At 39.5% G+C, this 7,042-nt stretch overlaps 1 protein-coding gene across 1 annotated transcript in view; it reads right to left on the reverse strand.

Moving 5' to 3' along the window:
• nckap5l (NCK-associated protein 5-like) overlaps window positions 1-5,818 on the reverse strand; it is a 38,524-nt gene extending 32,706 nt beyond the window's left edge. Inside the window, exon 1 of the mRNA XM_008305593.1 lies at window positions 5,605-5,818. The gene's annotated coding sequence lies outside the window, so the exon portion shown is untranslated. The remainder of the gene's footprint in view (window positions 1-5,604) is intronic.
• Between the last annotated feature and the right edge of the window lie 1,224 nt (window positions 5,819-7,042).

Below are 7,042 nucleotides of genomic sequence, written 5' to 3' on the forward strand. Positions count from 1 at the left end.
TTGTTTCAGCTCCTCACTGCAGAGATCTGCGACCAGCTTCATCGACTGTTTTGATCACTTTGAGTCATTTTTATAGCAAGAGAGACAAATTTGAAGAATCAAACCTCCTGAATGTGAGAATTTATGTTTTTTTTGTTCATATGCGACGATAAATCTGGAGGTTTTGCTGCAACAGCTCTACAGTAAAACGCCATTTTTGGGGTTATTTGGGGATTTCTGAGTGTTTTTTAAATGTGGAACTCAAACAATCAGCTTCATTGAGTTTTTTAAAAATAATTTTATTGATCGAAGACTCTTTTTTTTAGTCCTTTTCAGACGAGTCGAGCCTCTCGAATGTGGAAATGTACTGATTTTATCGCTCATATGTGACGATAAATCAAATACGTTGAGGTTTAGGACACAACAAACAGCCCGTCTTCACTGTTTTATGACATTTTTACATTTTGAGCTCCAGCCCGATGCAGGATTCCCTCTGAGCTGTTACATATGTTCACTTTCTACAGCAGGTTTAGTTTGCAGCCTCAGATCTGCTGAGCTGCAGCTTTAACTGTGGAGGCTAACAGGCTCTGATCCCGTTAGATCTTGTCAAACTGAAATGGGATTAGAGGTGTTGAGCATCTGCCTGCTCAATCTGGGTTTTAATAAAGCAACAGCAGATCATCTGCTCGGCTCCTCTGGACACCTGGTCCTGAAAAAACGAAGAAAACCTGCCGTGACCTGTGATCTGTGCGGCTCACAAAGGCTGAGGACGGAAATAAAGGCCAGAGATGAGGCTGCAGTTCAGCAGGTTTTAAGGAAAAACAAGGTAAAAATCTTCTGATTCCAGCTTTTTAAATGTGAATATTTTCTGGTTTCTTTCCTGATCTGTGGCAGTAAACTGAATATCTTTGAATAAAACGACATGTTTGGCATTTTGGGCTTTTGGGAAACAAAAAACTGGTTTGTTTGGTTTTTAAAAACCAACAAACAACTGAGAAAATGATAAATTTAACAATCAGCTGCTGCTTTAATCACCAGAGTTCATTCACAGAGAAAACAACCGTCGACTGCTGGATGCTGAGAAAATAATCTAATATTTAGTGTTTAAATTCTTTCATTCCAGCTTCTTGAATGTGAATATTTTCTGGTTTCTTTCCTCCTCTGTGACACTAAACTGAATATCTTTGGACATATTTACCATCGTGGCCTTTTTTGGAAACACTGATCTACATTTTTTATTATTTTTTGGGGCTTTTACAACCAAACAAAGATATAAAAGACATAAACAATCATTAGTCGTCGTCCTAATCACTAGAAACCAAAAAAATCTCTCTTTATGTGAACATTTTCTGGTTTCTTTCCTTTTCTGTGTCATTTAAGGACATTTTTCGAGGTTTTTCGAAACCAAACAACCAGCTGAGAAAATAATGGCCAGTTTATGAATACAAATAATGTAATAAAATATTCATTAGTTGCCACCAGAGTTCATTCACCAAGAAAACAACCTTCAACTGCTGGATGCTGAGAAAATAATCAAATATTTAGTGTCTTAATGTCTAAATTCTTTCATTCCAGCTTCTTAAATGTGAATATTTTCTGGTTTCTTTCCTCCTCTGTGACACTAAACTGAAAGTCTTTGGACATATTTACCATCGTGGCCTTTTTTGGAAACACTGATCGACATTTTTTATTATTTTTGGGGCTTTTACAACCAAACAAAGACATAAAAGATGAAAAATAATCATTAGTTGTCGTCCTAATCACTAGAAACCAAAAAAATCTCTCTTTAATGTGAAAATTTTCTGGTTTCTTTCCTCTTCTGTGACAGTAAACTCACATTTAAGGACATTTTTGGAGGTTTTTTGAGACCAAACAACCAGCTGAGAAAATAATGGCCAGTTTATGAATACAAATTATGTAATAAAATATTCATCAGTTGCCACCAGAGTTCATTCACCAAGAAAACGCTGCAACCTTCGACTGCTGGACGCAGAGAAAATAGTTAAATGTTATGTAAATCAGATTTGGAAAAAGGTTTTGGTGAGATACGACAAGAAAAAAAAGTAAAAATTCTCTGATTCCAGCTTCTTAAATCTGAATATTTTCTGGTTTCTTTCCTTTTCTGTGACACTAAACTGAATATCTTTGGACAAAGCCAGACGTTCGACGACACTTTCTGGGTTTTTCGAGCCCAAACAACGAACTGAGAAACTGATCTGTAGATTTAATTGACAATAAAAATATTAATTAGCTGCCTTCAGTTTTCATTCCTGAAGGAAACGCTGACATGTTTGACATCTGGATGCAGAAAAAAACAGTCAAAGATTAAGTGAGTCAAATTTAAAAAGAGGTCTGGTGAGAAATAATTAATTAAATTAAACAGATTGATCAGTTTTTAAAGGTAAAAATCCTCTGATCCCAGCTGTCCTCCTCTGCGACAGTAAACTGAACATCTTAAGACGTTTGGCATCTCGGCTTTTATTTTGAAATCTGTGATCGACATTTTCCACCATTTTTAGGACCAAACAACCAACTGAGAAAACGATCATTTAACCGACAATAAAATGAATCATTAGTCGCCGCTTTAACCACCAGGATTCAGTCATATGAAGGAAACGCTGCAGTTTTTAAAAGCTGGATGCTGAAAATAACACAAAGAAAATCTAATTCTGGAGGAGGTTTGGGTCGATGCAACGATTAAATCGATTAAACATATATTAATCTTTCTGATTTCAGCTTCTTAAATGCGAATAGTTTTTGGTTTTCGACGCCTGTAAACACAATATTTTCATTTCGTTGGACAATTTTTGGGGCTTTTATAAACCAAACAGCTTCCAGGATTCATTCATATGAAGGAAACGCTGCAGCTTAAAACATCTGGATGCTGAGAAAATATGAAGTAAATCAAATTTGGGTTTGGTGAGATGCTGCAGATGAGATTCATGGAACGAGGGCAAGGAGGGGGAAGAGAAAAAAAAAAAAAACATTCAAAGGCGACTGAAGCAGAGAGAAGAAGAAGAAGAAGAAGAAGAAGAAGAAATGCACAAAAGCTTCTTAAATCATGTCAGTCTCACTCTTGGGGATTTGGCAGCGGCAGTCTGAGGATCTGTCAAACTGCAGCCTTTAAATCTGCCAATCCGGAGCCAGAAACACTGGAGGAGGCAGAAAGTGTGGAGGCGGCGGATGTAAACAATGTGACAGGAAAAAAAAAAAAAACCCTAAATCCTCACGCGGGTGCATTAAACAGGAATCTTTAGAAAAAAAAAACAAAAATATAGGTCAGTTTTCTGCTAGACGCACCATCAGCAGGCGCTCGGTTTCAATCCTACACATGTGGATGAAAAAGAGGAAGCGAGACAGAATCAGGACTCCCCCGGCGCCGCTTCCTGTCTGATGTTAGCATATATGAACCGAGACCAATCGGTGCACAGCGGCGATGTTCGGGGAGAGGACGGGGGATGTTGGGGGAGGGGGATGGAGGATGGGAGCTCCCTTTTCCCAAAAAAAAAGAAGAGAGAGGCTGGATGTGCAGAAACAAAACGCGGTGTGAAGTCGACCTCCACACCCAGAGAGGAAACACGAGGACGCTGGTCCGACCGCAAACCGGCCGCACGACAAACCGGCAGATTTACGACACATTGTTCGCCCAAAACAACAAAAAAAAACGTACGTACAGAGCGAATAAAAGCTGCTCCCGGAGTCAGCTGACGTCAGGAAACATCAGAAAACCAAACCTGCTGTCAGGCCTCTTCGCTCCGACACTAAAGGCACAGAGAGGAAACCCAAACTAACAAACCCAACGGTGAATAAAGACGACTGAGGCCGTCAGTTCTGAAGCCAAAGAAGACCCGTTTGATGTCATTTACAGTTTTAGTGCGTCGCATGTGACAATAAATCAAATTATCTTTCGGTTTTGGACCCAACAAGCACCCGACTGCACAGTAAACAACATTTTATGACATTTCATATTCAGGTTTTGATCATTTTTAGAGCAAAAAAAGCCACAAATTTGATGCACCAGGCCTCTAAAATGTGAAGATTTACTGTTTTTATAGCTCATATGTGACAATTATATCAAATATTTAAAGGTTTTGGACACAACACGCCAACATCTCTACAGTAAACAGCATTTCTTCACTGTTTTATGGCGTTTTTTATTCAGTTTTAATCATTTTATGTCTTAAACAATCTATTGAGTCATTTTCAGAGCAACAAAAAGCCACAAATTTGATGCACCAGGCCTCTAAAATGTAAAAATTTACCATTTTTATAGCTCATTTGTGACAATTATATCAAATATTCGGCGGTTTTGGACACAACAAGCAACCGACTGCACAGTAAAGAACATTTCTTCACCACTTTATATTCTGTTTTGACTATTTTGATCATTCAAATAATCTACTGAGTCATTTTTAGAGAAAAAAAGCCACAAATGTGATGCACCAGGCCTTTTAAATGTGAAGATTTACCATTATTATCGCTCATATGTGACAATTAGATCAAATATCTGGAGGTTTTGGACACAACAAGCCAACATCTCTACAGTAAACAACATCTCTTCACCATTTTATGACATTTTACATTCAGTTTTTGATCATTTTTAGAGCAAAAAAGCCACAAATTTGATGCACCAGGCCTCTAAAATGTAAAGATCTACCGTCTTTAGCTCATATGTGACAATTAGATCAAATATTTAAAGGTTTTGGACCCAACAAGCCAACATCTCCACAGTTTCTTCCCTATTTTAAGACATTTTACAGAGCAAACCATCAGTCAGTGACCAACACTATAACCAAACCTTTGTTCAGCTCCTTCAGCAGCTAATCAAAGCATCTCTTGAGTCATTTTTAGAGCCGAAAAGCCACAAATGTGACGTTTTCATGTGTAAATACACAAAGATTTACTGTTCCTGTCCGTCATATGTAAGAATAAATCTAATTATCTGGAGGTTTTTGGACTCAACGAGCAAACATCTCTGCACCAGCTCACTGATTTATGACGTTTTACTGAGTCACTGACGAACACGTTTCATTACAAACACAACGTCTGATGACATATTAGTGATGTTTAAATTAAAAAAAGCCACAAATTTAACAAGTAAAAACGTAAAAGAAGCAACTGCAGCTCCATTTTGTGGAGTAAATTTACAGTCGATGGCTAACAAACATGTTAAACCTTTGTTCTGCAGTCACCTCTATTCACTATTTTCATCATTTTGAGCAAAATAAAAGCACAACTCAAGCCTCTCCAATGTGAAGATTGGCTGATTTTAAACGTCACGTGACAATAAATCAAACACCTTTAGGTTTTGGACACAACAACCCAACAGCTCGGCAGCAAAACGTCGTTTTATCATCATTTTTTACAGTAAATTTATAATAACCGACAAACTTAAAACCTTTGTTCTGCTGCATCGACCAGTTTGATCATCCTGAGTCATTTTCAGAGCAAATCTTAGGAGTCAAACCTCCCGTAATGTGAGGATCTGCTGCTTTTATCCCTCACATGTGACAGTAAATCAGGTATGTGGAGGTTTTGGACGCAGCGACAGTAGAACCGCCGTCCCTCCGGCTCAGCGTGTCGCCTGCATCACAGTGTCAAGTGTGGATTTTTGGGTCAGCTCACCTTCATTCAGTCATCTGAGATCTCCTCCCAGCAGAATAAGGCACCAGAAGGAAGGGAGAAAAAAAAAGAGGCCACACCAGCTTTTACATTTCTGCTTTTCCGGCTGCGGAGGAAGATTATTTTTCCTCCCCTCGGCTTCAGAGCGTGGAAGGAGCCGGTTTCCTCTCGGCTGCAGCAGCTACAGCAGGCCTGTCCTTGGGCTGCCGGGCTGGAAATGTGAGTGTGCAGAGGCTGCCATGTCTCCCATTGTTCCAGGGCGACTGAGGCTGGCTTCCTACCCGATAGACCCTCCTACTACAACAGCTGTGGACCAGCCCCCTCCTCCCTGCCGCTGCTGCTGCTAAACATTAACCCTGCAGCTGCCGGCTCGGGCCATAAAGACGAACAAGGAGGGGGGTGGCGGAGGTTTCAGAGAGACCCGGACAAAGAGACGTAACAGTCAGAGGATATCCGACAGTCGGCTGAACTGACAGTGGCCTAGAAAGGAAACAGCTCTGAGCTAAGAGGATTGTCCTCCTCAGGAATCAGAGCAGGAGGCTCATCGATAGCCCGGCCTGCAAAACTGGACGTTACCGATCAAAAGGCCCCAAACATATTGAGGCCGGCATCGATCGTGACCCCGAAGCAGCAACTGAACCGTGAATTTTGTTTCTGTTTCAGTCCTAATATGACACGTAGAGCCAAACATATGAGACCATCAGCCAGTTGTATGCAGTATTTACAGCATGTTACTTATTTATTAGGATTTTTTTTTAGCGTTTCAGCTCACAAACCTGTTTTTTTTTTTTTACATGATGATGCTTTGAAATGTTTTCCATCTTCTACAATAAAAGACAATAAAGGAAATCTTCATGTTTGCTGAAATAAAAGTGAATTTGTTGCAAGTAAAAAAAGAAAGAAATCAAGTTTCAGAGACTATTTTTACAACTTTGAACTCGTCCAACCTAATAAAGGACGTCAGGTCTGACTTATTGAACGGTTATTAGAATCCAAATCCACACAGCTGGAATAAAAGCTGAGTGCAAACTTCAGTGTTTCAGCGTAACATAACCAGGTTTAAAATATTTAATGTCTGCTTTTTATGTCTATTTGTGCCTCATTTATTCTAATAAAGCTGCAGGTAGGAGGCACACGGTAGTTAATCCAGACAGCAGGTTGAAGAAAAGCAACGATTTCGGTCTCTACATTCGCAACATTAGCATCAGAAATGTGAAGAATAACCAACAAGCTTCATGCATTTTAATCGTATTTACTCACAAACAGATGCTTGGAAGCTTCTTGTGCAGCTTCAGTGACAATAAAGTGAATCTGGATTCATGGTTTTAGTTTCTGCGATCATCAGTTTCGTGGAATTTGTCAAGTCAAGTGAAGTCAGGTGAAGAAAAATGAAGATCAGTCATGAAGCTTGTCTACTGGTCGATGTGTTCATTAAGGGCTG

The sequence above is a fragment of the Stegastes partitus genome, unplaced genomic scaffold, assembly GCF_000690725.1.
Source record: "Stegastes partitus isolate 25-593 unplaced genomic scaffold, Stegastes_partitus-1.0.2 Scaffold2557, whole genome shotgun sequence".
Lineage (NCBI taxonomy): Eukaryota > Metazoa > Chordata > Actinopteri > Pomacentridae > Stegastes > Stegastes partitus.